We start from the raw sequence: 19414 nt of genomic DNA, 5'->3' as shown, positions 1-19414 counted from the left end.
TACTGAATGGGAACCGTGCAAAAACCGGGCTTTTGGCATTCGTCGTGCATTGTGGGCCCCGCGATAGTATTGCATCTATCCAGGGGTGCGGCAGATCTGAAAAGCAAACACTCCGCTCACGTAGGAGCTTGTGCACGGTTACCAAGGGAGGAAGGCTGCATACACAGTTTTTTCAAATCTAAAACAATTAATGGAGGGGAGCAAGATAGTGCATAAAGATATAAGCGAGCATGAATTAAACGGGTGCGATCATACCAGCACTAATGCACCGGATCCCATCAGGACTCCGAAGTTAAGTGTGCTTGGGCGAGAGTAGTAGTAGAATGGGTGACCTCCTGGGAAGTCCTTGTGTTGCACCCCAATTTTATTAATATTTTATTTCGATATCGTATTTGCAAATTCCATTTGTCGTTTCGGCGATACAAACTCAAACAACGCGCCGGATACTCGGACCATTTGCGGCACGATTGTCATTACTGAATGGGAACCGTGCAAAAACTGGGCTTTTGGCATTCGTCGTGCATTGTGGGCCCCGCGATAGTATTGCATCTATCCGGGGGTGCGGCAGATCTGAAAAACAAACACTCTACTCACGTAGGAGCTTGTGCACGGTTACCAAGGGAGGAAGGCTGCATACACAGTTTTTTCAAATCTAAAACAATTAATGGAGGGGAGCAAGATAGTGCATAAAGATATAAGCGAGCATGAATTAAACGGGTGCGATCATACCAGCACTAATGCACCGGATCCCATCAGAACTCCGAAGTTAAGTCTGCTTGGGCGAGAGTAGTACTTGAATGGGTGACCTCCTGGGAAGTCCTCGTGTTGCACCCCAATTTTATTAATAATTTATTTTGATTTGTATTTGCAAATTCCATTTGTTGTTTCTGGGAGACAACTGGAAACAATGCGTCGGATACTCGGACCATTTGCGGCACGATCGTCATTACAGAATGGCAACGATGCAAGAACCGGGCTTTCGGCATTCGTCATGCATTGTGGGCCCCGCGATAGTATTGCATCTATCCGGAGGTGCGGCAGATCTGAAAAGCAAACACTCCGCTCACGTAGGAGCTTGTGCACGGTTACCAAGGGAGGAAGGTTGCATACACATTTTTTTCAAATCTAAAACAATTAATGGAGGGGAGCAAGATAGTGCATAAAGATCTAAGCGAGCATGAATTAAACGGGTGCGATCATACCAGCACAATTGCACCGGATCCCATCAGAACTCCGAAGTTAAGTGTGCTTGGGCGAGAGTAGTACTAGAATGGGTGACCTCCTGGGAAGTCCTCGTGTTGCACCCCAATTTTATTAATATTTTATTTTGATTTGTATTTGCAAATTCCATTTGTTGTTTCTGGGAGACAACTGGAAACAATGCGTCGTATACTCGGACCATTTGCGGCACGATCGTCATTACTGAATGGCAACGATGCAAGAACCGGGCTTTCGGCATTCGTCATGCATTGTGGGCCCCGCGATAGTATTGCATATATCCGGAGGTGCGGTAGATCTGAAAAGCAAACACTCCGCTCACGTAGGAGCTTGTGCACGGTTACCAAGGGAGGAAGGCTGCATACACATTTTTCAAATCTAAAACAATTAATGGAGGGGAGCAAGATAGTGCATAAAGATCTAAGCGAGCATGAATTAAACGGGTGCGATCATTCCAGCACCAATGCACCGGATCCCATCAGAACTCCAAAGTTAAGTGTGCTTGGGCGAGAGTAGTACTAGGATGGGTGACCTCCCTGGAAGTCCTCGTGTTGCACCCCAATTTTATTAATATTTTATTTCGATATCGTATTTGCAAATTCCATTTGTCGTTTCGGCGAGACAAACGCAAACAACGCGCCGGATACTCAGAACATTTGCGTCACGATCGTCATTACAGAATGGCAACGATGCAAGAACCGGGCTTTCGGCATTCGTCATGCATTGTGGGCCCCGCGATAGTATTGCATCTATCCGGAGGTGCGGCAGATCTGAAAAGCAAACACTCCGCTCACGTAGGAGCTTGTGCACGGTTACCAAGGGAGGAAGGTTGCATACACATTTTTTTCAAATCTAAAACAATTAATGGAGGGGAGCAAGATAGTGCATAAAGATCTAAGCGAGCATGAATTAAACGGGTGCGATCATACCAGCACAATTGCACCGGATCCCATCAGAACTCCGAAGTTAAGTGTGCTTGGGCGAGAGTAGTACTGGAATGGGTGACCTCCTGGGAAATCCTCGTGTTGCACCCCAATTTTATTAATATTTTATTTTGATTTGTATTTGCAAATTCCATTTGTTGTTTCTGGGAGACAACTGGAAACAATGCGTCGGATACTCGGACCATTTGCGGCACGATCGTCATTACTGAATGGCAACGATGCAAGATCCGGGCTTTCGGCATTCGTCATGCGTTGTGGGCCCCGCGATAGTATTGCATCTATCCGGAGGTGCGGCAGATCTGAAAAGCAAACACTCCGCTCACGTAGGAGCTTGTGCACGGTTACCAAGGGAGGAAGGCTGCATACACATTTTTTTCAAATCTAAAACAATTAATGGAGGGGAGCAAGATAGTGCATAAAGATCTAAGCGAGCATGAATTAAACGAGTGCGATCATACCAGCACTAATGCACCGGATCCCATCAGAACTCCGAAGGTAAGTGTGCTTGGGCGAGCGTAGTACTAGGATGGGTGACCTCCTGGGAAGTCCTCGTGTTGCACCCCAATTTTATTAATAATTTATTTTGATTTGTATTTGCAAATTCCATTTGTTGTTTCTGGGAGACAACTGGAAACAATGCGTCGGATACTCGGACCATTTGCGGCACGATCGTCATTTCTGAATGGCAACGATGCAAGAACCGGGCTTTCGGCATCCGTCATGCATTGTGGGCCCCGCGATAGTATTGCATCTATCCGGAGGTGCGGCAGATCTGAAAAGCAAACACTCCGCTCACGTAGGAGCTTGTGCACGGTTACCAAGGGAGGAAGGTTGCATACACATTTTTTTCAAATCTAAAACAATTATTGGAGGGGAGCAAGATAGTGCATAAAGATCTAAGCGAGCATGAATTAAACGGGTGCGATCATACCAGCACCAATGCACCGGATCCCATCAGAACTCCAAAGTTAAGTGTGCTTGGGCGAGAGTAGTACTAGGATGGGTGACCTCCCTGGAAGTCCTCGTGTTGCACCCCATTTTTATTAATATTTTATTTCGATATCGTATTTGCAAATTCCATTTGTCGTTTCGGCGAGACAAACGCAAACAACGCGCCGGATACTCGGATCATTTGCGTCACGATCGTCATTACTGAATGGCAACGATGCAGGAACCAGGCTTTCGGCATTCGTCGTGCATTGTGGGCCCCGCGATAGTATTGCATCTATCCGGAGGTGCGGCAGATCTGAAAAGCAAACACTCTGCTCACGTAGGAGATTGTGCACGGTTACCAAGGGAGGAAGGCTGCATACACAGTTTTTTCAAATCTTAAACAATTAATGGAGGGGAGCAAGATAGTGCATAAAGATCTTAGTGAGCCTGAATTAAACGGGTGCGATTATACCAGCACTAATGCACCGGATCCCATCAGAACTCCGAAGTTAAGTGTGCTTGGGCGAGAGTAGTGCTAGAATGGGTGACCTCCTGGGAAGTCCTCGTGTTGCACCCCAATTTTATTAATATTTTATTTTGATTTGTATTTGCAAATTCCATTTGTTGTTTCTGGGAGACAACTGGAAACAATGCGTCGGATACTCGGACCATTTGCGGCACGATCGTCATTACTGAATGGCAACGATGCAAGAACCGGGCTTTCGGCATTCGTCATGCATTGTGGGCCCCGGGATAGTATTGCATCTATCCGGAGGTGCGGCAGATCTGAAAAGCAAACACTCCGCTCACGTAGGAGCTTGTGCACGGTTACCAAGGGAGGAAGGCTGCATACACATTTTTTTCAAATCTAAAACAATTAATGGAAGGGAGCAAGATAGTTCATAAAGATCTAAGCGAGCTTGAATTAAACGGGTGCGATCATACCAGCACTAATGCACCGGATCCCATCAGAACTCCGAAGTTAAGCGTGCTTGGGCGAGAGTAGTACTAGGATGGGTGACCTCTTGGGAAGTCCTTGTGTTGCACCCCAATTTTATTAATATTTTATTTCGATATCGTATTTACAAATTCCATTTGTCGTTTCGGCGAGGCAAACTCAAACAACGCGCCGGATACTCGGACCATTTGCGGCACGATTGTCATTACTGAATGGGAACCGTGCAAAAACCGGGCTTTTGGCATTCGTCGTGCATTGTGGGCCCCGTGATAGTATTGCATCTATCCGGGGGTGCGGCAGATCTGAAAAACAAACACTCTGCTCACGTAGGAGCTTGTGCACGGTTACCAAGGGAGGAAGGCTGCATACACAGTTTTTTGAAATCTAAAACAATTAGTGGAGGGGAGCAAGATAGTGCATAAAGATCTAAGCGAGCATGAATTAAACGGGTGCGATCATACCAGCACTAATGCACCGGATCCCATCAGAACTCCGAAGTTAAGTGTGCTTGGGCGAGAGTAGTACTAGATTGGGTGACCTCCTGGGAAGTCCTCGTGTTGCACCCCAATTTTATTAATATTTTATTTTGATTTGTATTTGCAAATTCCATTTGTTGTTTCTGTAAGACAACTGGAAACAATGCGTCAGATACTCGGAGCATTTGCGGCACGATCGTCATTACTGAATGGCAACGATGCAAGATCCGGGCTTTCGGCATTCGTCATGCGTTGTGGGCCCCGCGATAGTATTGCATCTATCCGGAGGTGCGGCAGATCTGAAAAGCAAACACTCCGCTCACGTAGGAGCTTGTGCACGGTTACCAAGGGAGGAAGGCTGCATACACATTTTTTTCAAATCTAAAACAATTAATGGAGGGGAGCAAGATAGTGCATAAAGATCTAAGCGAGCATGAATTAAACGAGTGCGATCATACCAGCACTAATGCACCGGATCCCATCAGAACTCCGAAGTTAAGTGTGCTTGGGCGAGAGTAGTACTAGAATGGGTGACCTCCTGGGAAGTCCTCGTGTTGCACCCCAATTTTATTAATATTTTATTTTGATTTGTATTTGCAAATTCCATTTGTCGTTTCGGCGAGACAAACGCAAGCAACGCGCCGGATACTCGGACCATTTGCGGCACGATCGTCATTACTGAATGGGAACCGTGCAAAAACCGGGCTTTTGGCATTCGTCGTGCATTGTGGGCCCCGCGATAGTATTGCATCTATCCGGAGGTGCGGCAGATCTGAAAAGCAAACACTCCGCTCACGTAGGAGCTTGTGCACGGTTACCAAGGGAGGAAGGTTGCATACACATTTTTTTCAAATCTAAAACAATTAATGGAGGGGAGCAAGATAGTGCATAAAGATCTAAGCGAGCTTGAATTAAACGGGTGCGATCATACCAGCACAATTGCACCGGATCCCATCAGAACTCCGAAGTTAAGTGTGCTTGGGCGAGAGTAGTACTAGAATGGGTGACCTCCTGGGAAGTCCTCGTGTTGCACCCCAATTTTATTAATATTTTATTTTGATTTGTATTTGCAAATTCCATTTGTTGTTTCTGGGAGACAACTGGAAACAATGCGTCGTATACTCGGACCATTTGCGGCACGATCGTCATTACTGAATGGCAACGATGCAAGAACCGGGCTTTCGGCATTCGTCATGCATTGTGGGCCCCGCGATAGTATTGCATCTATCCGGAGGTGGGGCAGATCTGAAAAGCAAACACTCCGCTCACGTAGGAGCTTGTGCATGGTTACCAAGGGAGGAAGGTTGCATACACATTTTTTTCAAATCTAAAACAATTAATGGAGGGGAGCAAGATAGTGCATAAATATCTAAGCGAGCATGAATTAAACGGGTGCGATCGTACCAGCACCAATGCACCGGATCCCATCAGAACTCCAAAGTTAAGTGTGCTTGGGCGAGAGTAGTACTAGGATGGGTGACCTCCCTGGAAGTCCTCGTGTTGCACCCCAATTTTATTAATATTTTATTTCGATATCGTATTTGCAAATTCCATTTGTCGTTTCGGCGAGACAAACGCAAACAACGCGCCGGATACTCGGAACATTTGCGTCACGATCGTCATTACTGAATGGCAACGATGCGGGAACCAGGCTTTCGGCATTCGTCGTGCATTGTGGGCCCCGCGATAGTATTGCATTTATCCGGTGGTGCGGCAGGTGTGAAAAGCAAACAATCCGCTCACGTAGGAGATTGTGCACGGTTACCAAGGGAGGAAGGCTGCATACACAGTTTTTTCAAATCTAAAACAATTAATGGAGGGGAGCAAGATAGTGCATAAAGATCTAAGCGAGCATGAATTAAACGGGTGTGATCATACCAGCACTAATGCACCGGATCCCATCAGAACTCCGAAGTTAAGTGTGCTTGGGCGAGAGTAGTACTAGAATGGGTGACCTCCTGGGAAATCCTCGTGTTGCACCCCAATTTTATTAATATTTTATTTTGATTTGTATTTGCAAATTCCATTTGTTGTTTCTGGGAGACAACTGGAAACAATGCGTCGGATACTCGGACCATTTGCGGCACGATCGTCATTACTGAATGGCAACGATGCAAGATCCGGGCTTTCGGCATTCGTCATGCGTTGTGGGCCCCGCGATAGTATTGCATCTATCCGGAGGTGCGGCAGATCTGAAAAGCAAACACTCCGCTCACGTAGGAGCTTGTGCACGGTTACCAAGGGAGGAAGGCTGCATACACATTTTTTTCAAATCTAAAACAATTAATGGAGGGGAGCAAGATAGTGCATAAAGATCTAAGCGAGCATGAATTAAACGAGTGCGATCATACCAGCACTAATGCACCGGATCCCATCAGAACTCCGAAGGTAAGTGTGCTAGGGCGAGCGTAGTACTAGGATGGGTGACCTCCTGGGAAGTCCTCGTGTTGCACCCCAATTTTATTAATATTTTATTTCGATATCGTATTTGCAAATTCCATTTGTCGTTTCGGCGAGACAAACGCAAGCAACGCGCCGGATACTCGGACCATTTGCGGCACGATCGTCATTACTGAATGGGAACCGTGCAAAAACCGGGCTTTTGGCATTCGTCGTGCATTGTGGGCCCCGCGATAGTATTGCATCTATCCAGGGGTGCGGCAGATCTGAAAAGCAAACACTCCGCTCACGTAGGAGCTTGTGCACGGTTACCAAGGGAGGAAGGCTGCATACACAGTTTTTTCAAATCTAAAACAATTAATGGAGGGGAGCAAGATAGTGCATAAAGATATAAGCGAGCATGAATTAAACGGGTGCGATCATACCAGCACTAATGCACCGGATCCCATCAGGACTCCGAAGTTAAGTGTGCTTGGGCGAGAGTAGTAGTAGAATGGGTGACCTCCTGGGAAGTCCTTGTGTTGCACCCCAATTTTATTAATATTTTATTTCGATATCGTATTTGCAAATTCCATTTGTCGTTTCGGCGATACAAACTCAAACAACGCGCCGGATACTCGGACCATTTGCGGCACGATTGTCATTACTGAATGGGAACCGTGCAAAAACTGGGCTTTTGGCATTCGTCGTGCATTGTGGGCCCCGCGATAGTATTGCATCTATCCGGGGGTGCGGCAGATCTGAAAAACAAACACTCTACTCACGTAGGAGCTTGTGCACGGTTACCAAGGGAGGAAGGCTGCATACACAGTTTTTTCAAATCTAAAACAATTAATGGAGGGGAGCAAGATAGTGCATAAAGATATAAGCGAGCATGAATTAAACGGGTGCGATCATACCAGCACTAATGCACCGGATCCCATCAGAACTCCGAAGTTAAGTCTGCTTGGGCGAGAGTAGTACTTGAATGGGTGACCTCCTGGGAAGTCCTCGTGTTGCACCCCAATTTTATTAATAATTTATTTTGATTTGTATTTGCAAATTCCATTTGTTGTTTCTGGGAGACAACTGGAAACAATGCGTCGGATACTCGGACCATTTGCGGCACGATCGTCATTACAGAATGGCAACGATGCAAGAACCGGGCTTTCGGCATTCGTCATGCATTGTGGGCCCCGCGATAGTATTGCATCTATCCGGAGGTGCGGCAGATCTGAAAAGCAAACACTCCGCTCACGTAGGAGCTTGTGCACGGTTACCAAGGGAGGAAGGTTGCATACACATTTTTTTCAAATCTAAAACAATTAATGGAGGGGAGCAAGATAGTGCATAAAGATCTAAGCGAGCATGAATTAAACGGGTGCGATCATACCAGCACAATTGCACCGGATCCCATCAGAACTCCGAAGTTAAGTGTGCTTGGGCGAGAGTAGTACTAGAATGGGTGACCTCCTGGGAAGTCCTCGTGTTGCACCCCAATTTTATTAATATTTTATTTTGATTTGTATTTGCAAATTCCATTTGTTGTTTCTGGGAGACAACTGGAAACAATGCGTCGTATACTCGGACCATTTGCGGCACGATCGTCATTACTGAATGGCAACGATGCAAGAACCGGGCTTTCGGCATTCGTCATGCATTGTGGGCCCCGCGATAGTATTGCATATATCCGGAGGTGCGGTAGATCTGAAAAGCAAACACTCCGCTCACGTAGGAGCTTGTGCACGGTTACCAAGGGAGGAAGGCTGCATACACATTTTTTTCAAATCTAAAACAATTAATGGAGGGGAGCAAGATAGTGCATAATGATCTAAGCGAGCATGAATTAAACGGGTGCGATCATTCCAGCACCAATGCACCGGATCCCATCAGAACTCCAAAGTTAAGTGTGCTTGGGCGAGAGTAGTACTAGGATGTGTGACCTCCCTGGAAGTCCTCGTGTTGCACCCCAATTTTATTTATATTTTATTTCGATATCGTATTTGCAAATTCCATTTGTCGTTTCGGCGAGACAAACGCAAACAACGCGCCGGATACTCAGAACATTTGCGTCACGATCGTCATTACTGAATGGCAACGATGCAGGAACCAGGCATTCGGCATTCGTCGTGCATTGTGGGCCCCGCGATAGTATTGCATTTATCCGGTGGTGCGGCAGATCTGAAAAGCAAACAATCCGCTCACGTAGGAGATTGTGCACGGTTACCAAGGGAGGAAGGCTTCATACATAGTTTTTTCAAATCTAAAACAATTAATGGAGGGGAGCAAGATAGTGCATAAAGATCTAAGCGAGCATGAATTAAACGGGTGTGATCATACCAACACTAATGCACCGGATCCCATCAGAACTCCGAAGTTAAGTGTGCTTGGGCGAGAGTAGTACTAGAATGGGTGACCTCCTGGGAAATCCTCGTGTTGCACCCCAATTTTATTAATATTTTATTTTGATTTGTATTTGCAAATTCCATTTGTTGTTTCTGGGAGACATCTGGAAACAATGCGTCGGATACTCGGACCATTTGCGGCACGATCGTCATTACTGAATGGCAACGATGCAAGATCCGGGCTTTCGGCATTCGTCATGCGTTGTGGGCCCCGCGATAGTATTGCATCTATCCGGAGGTGCGGCAGATCTGAAAAGCAAACACTCCGCTCACGTAGGAGCTTGTGCACGGTTACCAAGGGAGGAAGGCTGCATACACATTTTTTTCAAATCTAAAACAATTAATGGAGGGGAGCAAGATAGTGCATAAAGATCTAAGCGAGCATGAATTAAACGAGTGCGATCATACCAGCACTAATGCACCGGATCCCATCAGAACTCCGAAGTTAAGTGTGCTTGGGCGAGAGTAGTACTATAATGGGTGACCTCCTGGGAAGTCCTCGTGTTACACCCCAATTTTATTAATATTTTATTTTGATTTGTATTTGCAAATTCCATTTGTCGTTTCGGCGAGACAAACGCAAGCAACGCGCCGGATACTCGGACCATTTGCGGCACGATCGTCATTACTGAATGGGAACCGTGCAAAAACCGGGCTTTTGGCATTCGTCGTGCATTGTGGGCCCCGCGATAGTATTGCATCTATCCGGAGGTGCGGCAGATCTGAAAAGCAAACACTCCGCTCACGTAGGAGCTTGTGCACGGTTACCAAGGGAGGAAGGTTGCATACACATTTTTTTCAAATCTAAAACAATTAATGGAGGGGAGCAAGATAGTGCATAAAGATCTAAGCGAGCATGAATTAAACGGGTGCGATCATACCAGCACAATTGCACCGGATCCCATCAGAACTCCGAAGTTAAGTGTGCTTAGGCGAGAGTAGTACTAGAATGGGTGACCTCCTGGGAAGTCCTCGTGTTGCACCCCAATTTTATTAATATTTTATTTTGATTTGTATTTGCAAATTCCATTTGTTGTTTCTGGGAGACAACTGGAAACAATGCGTCGTATACTCGGACCATTTGCGGCACGATCGTCTTTACTGAATGGCAACGATGCAAGAACCGGGCTTTCGGCATTCGTCATGCATTGTGGGCCCCGCGATAGTATTGCATCTATCCGGAGGTGCGGCAGATCTGAAAAGCAAACACTCCGCTCACGTAGGAGCTTGTGCACGGTTACCAAGGGAGGAAGGTTGCATACACATTTTTTTCAAATCTAAAACAATTAATGGAGGGGAGCAAGATAGTGCATAAAGATCTAAGCGAGCATGAATTAAACGGGTGCGATCGTACCAGCACCAATGCACCGGATCCCATCAGAACTCCAAAGTTAAGTGTGCTTGGGCGAGAGTAGTACTAGGATGGGTGACCTCCCTGGAAGTCCTCGTGTTGCACCCCAATTTTATTAATATTTTATTTCGATATCGTATTTGCAAATTCCATTTGTCGTTTCGGCGAGACAAACGCAAACAACGCGCCGGATACTCGGAACATTTGCGTCACGATCGTCATTACTGAATGGCAACGATGCAGGAACCAGGCTTTCGGCATTCGTCGTGCATTGTGGGCCCCGCGATAGTATTGCATTTATCCGGTGGTGCGGCGGGTGTGAAAAGCAAACAATCCGCTCACGTAGGAGATTGTGCACGGTTACCAAGGGAGGAAGGCTGCATACACAGTTTTTTCAAATCTAAAACAATTAATGGAGGGGAGCAAGATAGTGCATAAAGATCTAAGCGAGCATGAATTAAACGGGTGTGATCATACCAGCACTAATGCACCGGATCCCATCAGAACTCCGAAGTTAAGTGTGCTTGGGCGAGAGTAGTACTAGAATGGGTGACCTCCTGGGAAATCCTCGTGTTGCACCCCAATTTTATTAATATTTTATTTTGATTTGTATTTGCAAATTCCATTTGTTGTTTCTGGGAGACAACTGGAAACAATGCGTCGGATACTCGGACCATTTGCGGCACGATCGTCATTACTGAATGGCAACGATGCAAGATCCGGGCTTTCGGCATTCGTCATGCGTTGTGGGCCCCGCGATAGTATTGCATCTATCCGGAGGTGCGGCAGATCTGAAAAACAAACACTCCGCTCACGTAGGAGCTTGTGCACGGTTACCAAGGGAGGAAGGCTGCATACACATTTTTTTCAAATCTAAAACAATTAATGGAGGGGAGCAAGATAGTGCATAAAGATCTAAGCGAGCATGAATTAAACGAGTGCGATCATACCAGCACTAATGCACCGGATCCCATCAGAACTCCGAAGGTAAGTGTGCTTGGGCGAGCGTAGTACTAGGATGGGTGACCTCCTGGGAAGTCCTCGTGTTGCACCCCAATTTTATTAATATTTTATTTCGATATCGTATTTGCAAATTCCATTTGTCGTTTCGGCGAGACAAACGCAAGCAACGCGCCGGATACTCGGACCATTTGCGGCACGATCGTCATTACTGAATGGGAACCGTGCAAAAACCAGGCTTTTGGCATTCGTCGTGCATTGTGGGCCCCGCGATAGTATTGCATCTATCCAGGGGTGCGGCAGATCTGAAAAGCAAACACTCCGCTCACGTAGGAGCTTGTGCACGGTTACCAAGGGAGGAAGGCTGCATACACAGTTTTTTCAAATCTAAAACAATTAATGGAGGGGAGCAAGATAGTGCATAAAGATATAAGCGAGCATGAATTAAACGGGTGCGATCATACCAGCACTAATGCACCGGATCCCATCAGGACTCCGAAGTTAAGTGTGCTTGGGCGAGAGTAGTACTAGAATGGGTGACCTCCTGGGAAGTCCTTGTGTTGCACCCCAATTTTATTAATATTTTATTTCGATATCGTATTTGCAAATTCCATTTGTCGTTTCGGCGATACAAACTCAAACAACGCGCCGGATACTCGGACCATTTGCGGCACGATTGTCATTACTGAATGGGAACCGTGCAAAAACCGGGCTTTTGGCATTCGTCGTGCATTGTGGGCCCCGCGATAGTATTGCATCTATCCGGGGGTGCGGCAGATCTGAAAAACAAACACTCTGCTCACGTAGGAGCTTGTGCACGGTTACCAAGGGAGGAAGGCTGCATACACAGTTTTTTCAAATCTAAAACAATTAATGGAGGGGAGCAAGATAGTGCATAAAGATATAAGCGAGCATGAATTAAACGGGTGCGATCATACCAGCACTAATGCACCGGATCCCATCAGAACTCCGAAGTTAAGTGTGCTTGGGCGAGAGTAGTACTAGAATGGGTGACCTCCTGGGAAATCCTCGTGTTGCACCCCAATTTTATTAATATTTTATTTTGATTTGTATTTGCAAATTCCATTTGTTGTTTCTGGGAGACATCTGGAAACAATGCGTCGGATACTCGGACCATTTGCGGCACGATCGTCATTACTGAATGGCAACGATGCAAGATCCGGGCTTTCGGCATTCGTCATGCGTTGTGGGCCCCGTGATAGTATTGCATCTATCCGGAGGTGCGGCAGATCTGAAAAGCAAACACTCCGCTCACGTAGGAGCTTGTGCACGGTTACCAAGGGAGGAAGGCTGCATACACATTTTTTTCAAATCTAAAACAATTAATGGAGGGGAGCAAGGTAGTGCATAAAGATCTAAGCGAGCATGAATTAAACGAGTGCGATCATACCAGCACTAATGCACCGGATCCCATCAGAACTCCGAAGTTAAGTGTGCTTGGGCGAGAGTAGTACTATAATGGGTGACCTCCTGGGAAGTCCTCGTGTTACACCCCAATTTTATTAATATTTTATTTTGATTTGTATTTGCAAATTCCATTTGTCGTTTCGGCGAGACAAACGCAAGCAACGCGCCGGATACTCGGACCATTTGCGGCACGATCGTCATTACTGAATGGGAACCGTGCAAAAACCGGGCTTTTGGCATTCGTCGTGCATTGTGGGCCCCGCGATAGTATTGCATCTATCCGGAGGTGCGGCAGATCTGAAAAGCAAACACTCCGCTCACGTAGGAGCTTGTGCACGGTGACCAAGGGAGGAAGGTTGCATACACATTTTTTTCAAATCTAAAACAATTAATGGAGGGGAGCAAGATAGTGCATAAAGATCTAAGCGAGCATGAATTAAACGGGTGCGATCATACCAGCACAATTGCACCGGATCCCATCAGAACTCCGAAGTTAAGTGTGCTTAGGCGAGAGTAGTACTAGAATGGGTGACCTCCTGGGAAGTCCTCGTGTTGCACCCCAATTTTATTAATATTTTATTTTGATTTGTATTTGCAAATTCCATTTGTTGTTTCTGGGAGACAACTGGAAACAATGCGTCGTATACTCGGACCATTTGCGGCACGATCGTCATTACTGAATGGCAACGATGCAAGAACCGGGCTTTCGGCATTCGTCATGCATTGTGGGCCCCGCGATAGTATTGCATCTATCCGGAGGTGCGGCAGATCTGAAAAGCAAACACTCCGCTCACGTAGGAGCTTGTGCACGGTTACCAAGGGAGGAAGGTTGCATACACATTTTTTTCAAATCTAAAACAATTAATGGAGGGGAGCAAGATAGTGCATAAAGATCTAAGCGAGCATGAATTAAACGGGTGCGATCGTACCAGCACCAATGCACCGGATCCCATCAGAACTCCAAAGTTAAGTGTGCTTGGGCGAGAGTAGTACTAGGATGGGTGACCTCCCTGGAAGTCCTCGTGTTGCACCCCAATTTTATTAATATTTTATTTCGATATCGTATTTGCAAATTCCATTTGTCGTTTCGGCGAGACAAACGCAAACAACGCGCCGGATACTCGGAACATTTGCGTCACGATCGTCATTACTGAATGGCAACGATGCAGGAACCAGGCTTTCGGCATTCGTCGTGCATTATGGGCCCCGCGATAGTATTGCATTTATCCGGTGGTGCGGCGGGTGTGAAAAGCAAACAATCCGCTCACGTAGGAGATTGTGCACGGTTACCAAGGGAGGAAGGCTGCATACACAGTTTTTTCAAATCTAAAACAATTAATGGAGGGGAGCAAGATAGTGCATAAAGATCTAAGCGAGCATGAATTAAACGGGTGTGATCATACCAGCACTAATGCACCGGATCCCATCAGAACTCCGAAGTTAAGTGTGCTTGGGCGAGAGTAGTACTAGAATGGGTGACCTCCTGGGAAATCCTCGTGTTGCACCCCAATTTTATTAATATTTTATTTTGATTTGTATTTGCAAATTCCATTTGTTGTTTCTGGGAGACAACTGGAAACAATGCGTCGGATACTCGGACCATTTGCGGCACGATCGTCATTACTGAATGGCAACGATGCAAGATCCGGGCTTTCGGCATTCGTCATGCGTTGTGGGCCCCGCGATAGTATTGCATCTATCCGGAGGTGCGGCAGATCTGAAAAACAAACACTCCGCTCACGTAGGAGCTTGTGCACGGTTACCAAGGGAGGAAGGCTGCATACACATTTTTTTCAAATCTAAAACAATTAATGGAGGGGAGCAAGATAGTGCATAAAGATCTAAGCGAGCATGAATTAAACGAGTGCGATCATACCAGCACTAATGCACCGGATCCCATCAGAACTCCGAAGGTAAGTGTGCTTGGGCGAGCGTAGTACTAGGATGGGTGACCTCCTGGGAAGTCCTCGTGTTGCACCCCAATTTTATTAATATTTTATTTCGATATCGTATTTGCAAATTCCATTTGTCGTTTCGGCGAGACAAACGCAAGCAACGCGCCGGATACTCGGACCATTTGCGGCACGATCGTCATTACTGAATGGGAACCGTGCAAAAACCAGGCTTTTGGCATTCGTCGTGCATTGTGGGCCCCGCGATAGTATTGCATCTATCCAGGGGTGCGGCAGATCTGAAAAGCAAACACTCCGCTCACGTAGGAGCTTGTGCACGGTTACCAAGGGAGGAAGGCTGCATACACAGTTTTTTCAAATCTAAAACAATTAATGGAGGGGAGCAAGATAGTGCATAAAGATATAAGCGAGCATGAATTAAACGGGTGCGATCATACCAGCACTAATGCACCGGATCCCATCAGGACTCCGAAGTTAAGTGTGCTTGGGCGAGAGTAGTACTAGAATGGGTGACCTCCTGGGAAGTCCTTGTGTTGCACCCCAATTTTATTAATATTTTATTTCGATATCGTATTTGCAAATTCCATTTGTCGTTTCGGCGATACAAACTCAAACAACGCGCCGGATACTCGGACCATTTGCGGCACGATTGTCATTACTGAATGGGAACCGTGCAAAAACCGGGCTTTTGGCATTCGTCGTGCATTGTGGGCCCCGCGATAGTATTGCATCTATCCGGGGGTGCGGCAGATCTGAAAAACAAACACTCTGCTCACGTAGGAGCTTGTGCACGGTTACCAAGGGAGGAAGGCTGCATACACAGTTTTTTCAAATCTAAAACAATTAATGGAGGGGAGCAAGATAGTGCATAAAGATATAAGCGAGCATGAATTAAACGGGTGCGATCATACCAGCACTAATGCACCGGATCCCATCAGAACTCCGAAGTTAAGTGTGCTTGGGCGAGAGTAGTACTTGAATGGGTGACCTCCTGGGAAGTCCTCGTGTTGCACCCCAATTTTATTAATAATTTATTTTGATTTGTATTTGCAAATTCCATTTGTTGTTTCCGGGAGACAACTGGAAACAATGCGTCGGATACTCACACCATTTGCAGCACGATCGTCATTACAGAATGGCAACGATGCAAGAACCGGGCTTTCGGCATTCGTCATGCATTGTGGGCCCCGCGATAGTATTGCATCTATCCGGAGGTGCGGCAGATCTGAAAAGCAAACACTCCTCTCACGTAGGAGCTTGTGCACGGTTACCAAGGGAGGAAGGTTGCATACACATTTTTTTCAAATCTAAAACAATTAATGGAGGGGAGCAAGATAGTGCATAAAGATCTAAGCGAGCATGAATTAAACGGGTGCGATCATACCAGCACAATTGCACCGGATCCCATCAGAACTCCGAAGTTAAGTGTGCTTGGGCGAGAGTAGTACTAGAATGGGTGACCTCCTGGGAAGTCCTCGTGTTGCACCCCAATTTTATTAATATTTTATTTTGATTTGTATTTGCAAATTCCATTTGTTGTTTCTGGGAGACAACTGGAAACAATGCGTCGTATACTCGGACCATTTGCGGCACGATCGTCATTACTGAATGGCAACGATGCAAGAACCGGGCTTTCGGCATTCGTCATGCATTGTGGGCCCCGCGATAGTATTGCATATATCCGGAGGTGCGGCAGATCTGAAAAGCAAACACTCCGCTCACGTAGGAGCTTGTGCACGGTTACCAAGGGAGGAAGGCTGCATACACATTTTTTTCAAATCTGAAACAATTAATGGAGGGGAGCAAGATAGTGCATAAAGATCTAAGCGAGCATGAATTAAACGGGTGCGATCATTCCAGCACCAATGCACCGGATCCCATCAGAACTCCAAAGTTAAGTGTGCTTGGGCGAGAGTAGTACTAGGATGGGTGACCTCCCTGGAAGTCCTCGTGTTGCACCCCAATTTTATTAATATTTTATTTCGATATCGTATTTGCAAATTCCATTTGTCGTTTCGGCGAGACAAACGCAAACAACGCGCCGGATACTCGGAACATTTCCGTCACGATCGTCATTACTGAATGGCAACGATGCAGGAACCAGGCATTCGGCATTCGTCGTGCATTGTGGGCCCCGCGATAGTATTGCATTTATCCGGTGGTGCGGCAGATCTGAAAAGCAAACAATCCGCTCACGTAGGAGATTGTGCACGGTTACCAAGGGAGGAAGGCTTCATACATAGTTTTTTCAAATCTAAAACAATTAATGGAGGGGAGCAAGATAGTGCATAAAGATCTAAGCGAGCATGAATTAAACGGGTGTGATCATAACAGCACTAATGCACCGGATCCCATCAGAACTCCGAAGTTAAGTGTGCTTGGGCGAGAGTAGTACTAGAATGGGTGACCTCCTGGGAAATCCTCGTGTTGCACCCCAATTTTATTAATATTTTATTTTGATTTGTATTTGCAAATTCCATTTGTTGTTTCTGGGAGACAACTGGAAACAATGCGTCGGATACTCGGACCATTTGCGGCACGATCGTCATTACTGAATGGCAACGATGCAAGATCCGGGCTTTCGGCATTCGTCATGTGTTGTGGGCCCCGCGATAGTATTGCATCTATCCGGAGGTGCGGCAGATCTGAAAAGCAAACACTCCGCTCACGTAGGAGCTTGTGCACGGTTACCAAGGCAGGAAGGCTGCATACACATTTTTTTCAAATCTAAAACAATTAATGGAGGGGAGCAAGATAGTGCATAAAGATCTAAGCGAGCATGAATTAAACGAGTGCGATCATACCAGCACTAATGCACCGGATCCCATCAGAACTCCGAAGGTAAGTGTGCTTGGGCGAGCGTAGTACTAGGATGGGTGACCTCCTGGGAAGTCCTCGTGTTGCACCCCAATTTTATTAATATTTTATTTCGATATCGTATTTGCAAATTCCATTTGTCGTTTCGGCGAGACAAACGCAAGCAACGCGCCGGATACTCGGACCATTTGCGGCACGATCGTCATTACTGAATGGGAACCGTGCAAAAACCGGGCTTTTGGCATTCGTCGTGCATTGTGGGCCCCGCGATAGTATTGCATCTATCCAGGGGTTCGGCAGATCTGAAAAGCAAACACTCCGCTCACGTAGGAGCTTGTGCACGGTTACCAAGGGAGGAAGGCTGCATACACAGTTTTTTCAAATCTAAAACAATTAATGGAGGGGAGCAAGATAGTGCATAAATATATAAGCGAGCATGAATTAAACGGGTGCGATCATACCAGCACTAATGCACCGGATCCCATCAGGACTCCGAAGTTAAGTGTGCTTGGGCGAGAGTAGTACTAGAATGGCTGACCTCCTGGGAAGTCCTTGTGTTGCACCCCAATTTTATTAATATTTTATTTCGATATCGTATTTGCAAATTCCATTTGTCGTTTCGGCGATACAAACTCAAACAACGCGCCGGATACTCGGACCATTTGCGGCACGATTGTCATTACTGAATGGGAACCGTGCAAAAACCGGGCTTTTGGCATTCGTCGTGCATTGTGGGCCCCGCGATAGTATTGCATCTATCCGGGGGTGCGGCAGATCTGAAAGAGAAACACTCTGCTCACGTAGGAGCTTGTGCACGGTTACCAAGGGAGGAAGGCTGCATACACAGTTTTTTCAAATCTAAAACAATTAATGGAGGGGAGCAAGATAGTGCATAAAGATATAAGCGAGCATGAATTAAACGGGTGCGATCATACCAGCACTAATGCACCGGATCCCATCAGAACTCCGAAGTTAAGTGTGCTTGGGCGAGAGTTGTACTTGAATGGGTGACCTCCTGGGAAGTCCTCGTGTTGCACCCCAATTTTATTAATAATTTATTTTGATTTGTATTTGCAAATTCCATTTGTTGTTTCTGGGAGACAACTGGAAACAATGCGTCGGATACTCGGACCATTTGCGGCACGATCGTCATTACAGAATGGCAACGATGCAAGAACCGGGCTTTCGGCATTCGTCATGCATTGTGGGCCCCGCGATAGTATTGCATCTATCCGGAGGTGCGGCAGATCTGAAAAGCAAACACTCCGCTCACGTAGGAGCTTGTGCACGGTTACCAAGGGAGGAAGGTTGCATACACATTTTTTTCAAATCTAAAACAATTAATGGAGGGGAGCAAGATAGTGCATAAAGATCTAAGCGAGCATGAATTAAACGGGTGCGATCATACCAGCACAATTGCACCGGATTCCATCAGAACTCTGAAGTTAAGTGTGCTTGGGCGAGAGTAGTACTAGAATGGGTGACCTCCTGGGAAGTCCTCGTGTTGCACCCCAATTTTATTAATATTTTATTTTGATTTGTATTTGCAAATTCCATTTGTTGTTTCTGGGAGACAACTGGAAACAATGCGTCGTATACTCGGACCATTTGCGGCACGATCGTCATTACTGA

The 19414-nt window shown here is 46.3% G+C and overlaps 37 non-coding genes and 4 pseudogenes across 37 annotated transcripts; all 41 read left to right on the top strand.

Annotated features, from left to right (window-relative positions):
• The first annotated feature begins 241 nt into the window (after positions 1–241).
• LOC148794225 (5S ribosomal RNA) lies at positions 242–360 on the top strand. The gene has a single exon (XR_016068769.1). It is a non-coding gene; the product is annotated as a 5S ribosomal RNA (ribosomal RNA).
• Positions 361–715: 355 nt separating this feature from the next.
• LOC148794224 (5S ribosomal RNA) lies at positions 716–834 on the top strand. Its single transcript, XR_016074789.1, has one exon. It is a non-coding gene; the product is annotated as a 5S ribosomal RNA (ribosomal RNA).
• A 354-nt stretch (positions 835–1188) lies between these two features.
• Positions 1189–1307, top strand: LOC148794223 (5S ribosomal RNA). Its single transcript, XR_016070829.1, has one exon. It is a non-coding gene; the product is annotated as a 5S ribosomal RNA (ribosomal RNA).
• Positions 1308–1659: 352 nt separating this feature from the next.
• Positions 1660–1778, top strand: LOC148794222 (5S ribosomal RNA). Its single transcript, XR_016070682.1, has one exon. It is a non-coding gene; the product is annotated as a 5S ribosomal RNA (ribosomal RNA).
• Positions 1779–2133: 355 nt separating this feature from the next.
• On the top strand, positions 2134–2252 carry LOC148794221 (5S ribosomal RNA). Its single transcript, XR_016070405.1, has one exon. It is a non-coding gene; the product is annotated as a 5S ribosomal RNA (ribosomal RNA).
• Positions 2253–2606: 354 nt separating this feature from the next.
• On the top strand, positions 2607–2725 carry LOC148794220 (5S ribosomal RNA). Its single transcript, XR_016068853.1, has one exon. It is a non-coding gene; the product is annotated as a 5S ribosomal RNA (ribosomal RNA).
• Positions 2726–3079: 354 nt separating this feature from the next.
• LOC148794219 (5S ribosomal RNA) lies at positions 3080–3198 on the top strand. The gene has a single exon (XR_016069600.1). It is a non-coding gene; the product is annotated as a 5S ribosomal RNA (ribosomal RNA).
• A 355-nt stretch (positions 3199–3553) lies between these two features.
• Positions 3554–3672, top strand: LOC148794218 (5S ribosomal RNA). The gene has a single exon (XR_016075336.1). It is a non-coding gene; the product is annotated as a 5S ribosomal RNA (ribosomal RNA).
• A 354-nt stretch (positions 3673–4026) lies between these two features.
• Positions 4027–4145, top strand: LOC148794217 (5S ribosomal RNA). The gene has a single exon (XR_016071294.1). It is a non-coding gene; the product is annotated as a 5S ribosomal RNA (ribosomal RNA).
• Positions 4146–4500: 355 nt separating this feature from the next.
• LOC148794216 (5S ribosomal RNA) lies at positions 4501–4619 on the top strand. Its single transcript, XR_016072121.1, has one exon. It is a non-coding gene; the product is annotated as a 5S ribosomal RNA (ribosomal RNA).
• Positions 4620–4973: 354 nt separating this feature from the next.
• On the top strand, positions 4974–5092 carry LOC148794215 (5S ribosomal RNA). The gene has a single exon (XR_016073196.1). It is a non-coding gene; the product is annotated as a 5S ribosomal RNA (ribosomal RNA).
• A 354-nt stretch (positions 5093–5446) lies between these two features.
• LOC148794214 (5S ribosomal RNA) lies at positions 5447–5565 on the top strand. The gene has a single exon (XR_016070828.1). It is a non-coding gene; the product is annotated as a 5S ribosomal RNA (ribosomal RNA).
• Positions 5566–5919: 354 nt separating this feature from the next.
• On the top strand, positions 5920–6038 carry LOC148794213 (5S ribosomal RNA; annotated as a pseudogene).
• Positions 6039–6393: 355 nt separating this feature from the next.
• Positions 6394–6512, top strand: LOC148794212 (5S ribosomal RNA). Its single transcript, XR_016072186.1, has one exon. It is a non-coding gene; the product is annotated as a 5S ribosomal RNA (ribosomal RNA).
• A 354-nt stretch (positions 6513–6866) lies between these two features.
• LOC148794211 (5S ribosomal RNA) lies at positions 6867–6985 on the top strand. Its single transcript, XR_016075709.1, has one exon. It is a non-coding gene; the product is annotated as a 5S ribosomal RNA (ribosomal RNA).
• Positions 6986–7340: 355 nt separating this feature from the next.
• On the top strand, positions 7341–7459 carry LOC148794210 (5S ribosomal RNA). Its single transcript, XR_016068768.1, has one exon. It is a non-coding gene; the product is annotated as a 5S ribosomal RNA (ribosomal RNA).
• A 355-nt stretch (positions 7460–7814) lies between these two features.
• Positions 7815–7933, top strand: LOC148794209 (5S ribosomal RNA). Its single transcript, XR_016074788.1, has one exon. It is a non-coding gene; the product is annotated as a 5S ribosomal RNA (ribosomal RNA).
• Positions 7934–8287: 354 nt separating this feature from the next.
• Positions 8288–8406, top strand: LOC148794208 (5S ribosomal RNA). The gene has a single exon (XR_016070827.1). It is a non-coding gene; the product is annotated as a 5S ribosomal RNA (ribosomal RNA).
• A 354-nt stretch (positions 8407–8760) lies between these two features.
• LOC148794207 (5S ribosomal RNA) lies at positions 8761–8879 on the top strand (annotated as a pseudogene).
• Positions 8880–9234: 355 nt separating this feature from the next.
• On the top strand, positions 9235–9353 carry LOC148794206 (5S ribosomal RNA). Its single transcript, XR_016074897.1, has one exon. It is a non-coding gene; the product is annotated as a 5S ribosomal RNA (ribosomal RNA).
• A 354-nt stretch (positions 9354–9707) lies between these two features.
• Positions 9708–9826, top strand: LOC148794205 (5S ribosomal RNA). Its single transcript, XR_016069224.1, has one exon. It is a non-coding gene; the product is annotated as a 5S ribosomal RNA (ribosomal RNA).
• Positions 9827–10180: 354 nt separating this feature from the next.
• Positions 10181–10299, top strand: LOC148794204 (5S ribosomal RNA). The gene has a single exon (XR_016073192.1). It is a non-coding gene; the product is annotated as a 5S ribosomal RNA (ribosomal RNA).
• A 354-nt stretch (positions 10300–10653) lies between these two features.
• On the top strand, positions 10654–10772 carry LOC148794203 (5S ribosomal RNA; annotated as a pseudogene).
• Positions 10773–11127: 355 nt separating this feature from the next.
• LOC148794202 (5S ribosomal RNA) lies at positions 11128–11246 on the top strand. Its single transcript, XR_016072185.1, has one exon. It is a non-coding gene; the product is annotated as a 5S ribosomal RNA (ribosomal RNA).
• A 354-nt stretch (positions 11247–11600) lies between these two features.
• On the top strand, positions 11601–11719 carry LOC148794201 (5S ribosomal RNA). The gene has a single exon (XR_016068852.1). It is a non-coding gene; the product is annotated as a 5S ribosomal RNA (ribosomal RNA).
• A 355-nt stretch (positions 11720–12074) lies between these two features.
• On the top strand, positions 12075–12193 carry LOC148794200 (5S ribosomal RNA). The gene has a single exon (XR_016074736.1). It is a non-coding gene; the product is annotated as a 5S ribosomal RNA (ribosomal RNA).
• Positions 12194–12548: 355 nt separating this feature from the next.
• Positions 12549–12667, top strand: LOC148794199 (5S ribosomal RNA). Its single transcript, XR_016071498.1, has one exon. It is a non-coding gene; the product is annotated as a 5S ribosomal RNA (ribosomal RNA).
• A 354-nt stretch (positions 12668–13021) lies between these two features.
• LOC148794198 (5S ribosomal RNA) lies at positions 13022–13140 on the top strand. Its single transcript, XR_016069223.1, has one exon. It is a non-coding gene; the product is annotated as a 5S ribosomal RNA (ribosomal RNA).
• Positions 13141–13494: 354 nt separating this feature from the next.
• On the top strand, positions 13495–13613 carry LOC148794197 (5S ribosomal RNA). The gene has a single exon (XR_016073190.1). It is a non-coding gene; the product is annotated as a 5S ribosomal RNA (ribosomal RNA).
• Positions 13614–13967: 354 nt separating this feature from the next.
• LOC148794196 (5S ribosomal RNA) lies at positions 13968–14086 on the top strand (annotated as a pseudogene).
• A 355-nt stretch (positions 14087–14441) lies between these two features.
• Positions 14442–14560, top strand: LOC148794195 (5S ribosomal RNA). The gene has a single exon (XR_016072184.1). It is a non-coding gene; the product is annotated as a 5S ribosomal RNA (ribosomal RNA).
• A 354-nt stretch (positions 14561–14914) lies between these two features.
• LOC148794194 (5S ribosomal RNA) lies at positions 14915–15033 on the top strand. Its single transcript, XR_016068851.1, has one exon. It is a non-coding gene; the product is annotated as a 5S ribosomal RNA (ribosomal RNA).
• Positions 15034–15388: 355 nt separating this feature from the next.
• LOC148794193 (5S ribosomal RNA) lies at positions 15389–15507 on the top strand. Its single transcript, XR_016074734.1, has one exon. It is a non-coding gene; the product is annotated as a 5S ribosomal RNA (ribosomal RNA).
• Positions 15508–15862: 355 nt separating this feature from the next.
• Positions 15863–15981, top strand: LOC148794192 (5S ribosomal RNA). The gene has a single exon (XR_016071749.1). It is a non-coding gene; the product is annotated as a 5S ribosomal RNA (ribosomal RNA).
• A 354-nt stretch (positions 15982–16335) lies between these two features.
• LOC148794191 (5S ribosomal RNA) lies at positions 16336–16454 on the top strand. Its single transcript, XR_016070826.1, has one exon. It is a non-coding gene; the product is annotated as a 5S ribosomal RNA (ribosomal RNA).
• A 354-nt stretch (positions 16455–16808) lies between these two features.
• LOC148794190 (5S ribosomal RNA) lies at positions 16809–16927 on the top strand. Its single transcript, XR_016070681.1, has one exon. It is a non-coding gene; the product is annotated as a 5S ribosomal RNA (ribosomal RNA).
• Positions 16928–17282: 355 nt separating this feature from the next.
• On the top strand, positions 17283–17401 carry LOC148794189 (5S ribosomal RNA). The gene has a single exon (XR_016075458.1). It is a non-coding gene; the product is annotated as a 5S ribosomal RNA (ribosomal RNA).
• A 354-nt stretch (positions 17402–17755) lies between these two features.
• Positions 17756–17874, top strand: LOC148794188 (5S ribosomal RNA). The gene has a single exon (XR_016068850.1). It is a non-coding gene; the product is annotated as a 5S ribosomal RNA (ribosomal RNA).
• Positions 17875–18229: 355 nt separating this feature from the next.
• On the top strand, positions 18230–18348 carry LOC148794187 (5S ribosomal RNA). The gene has a single exon (XR_016069406.1). It is a non-coding gene; the product is annotated as a 5S ribosomal RNA (ribosomal RNA).
• A 355-nt stretch (positions 18349–18703) lies between these two features.
• On the top strand, positions 18704–18822 carry LOC148794186 (5S ribosomal RNA). The gene has a single exon (XR_016073155.1). It is a non-coding gene; the product is annotated as a 5S ribosomal RNA (ribosomal RNA).
• Positions 18823–19176: 354 nt separating this feature from the next.
• Positions 19177–19295, top strand: LOC148794185 (5S ribosomal RNA). Its single transcript, XR_016074625.1, has one exon. It is a non-coding gene; the product is annotated as a 5S ribosomal RNA (ribosomal RNA).
• Positions 19296–19414: the final 119 nt, after the last annotated feature.

Source organism: Nelumbo nucifera, chromosome 4 (genome assembly GCF_055504915.1).
Source record: "Nelumbo nucifera cultivar China Antique chromosome 4, China Antique-T2T, whole genome shotgun sequence".
In the NCBI taxonomy this organism is placed as follows: Eukaryota; Viridiplantae; Streptophyta; class Magnoliopsida; order Proteales; family Nelumbonaceae; genus Nelumbo; species Nelumbo nucifera.
This window is presented reverse-complemented; position numbering and strand designations above follow the sequence as displayed.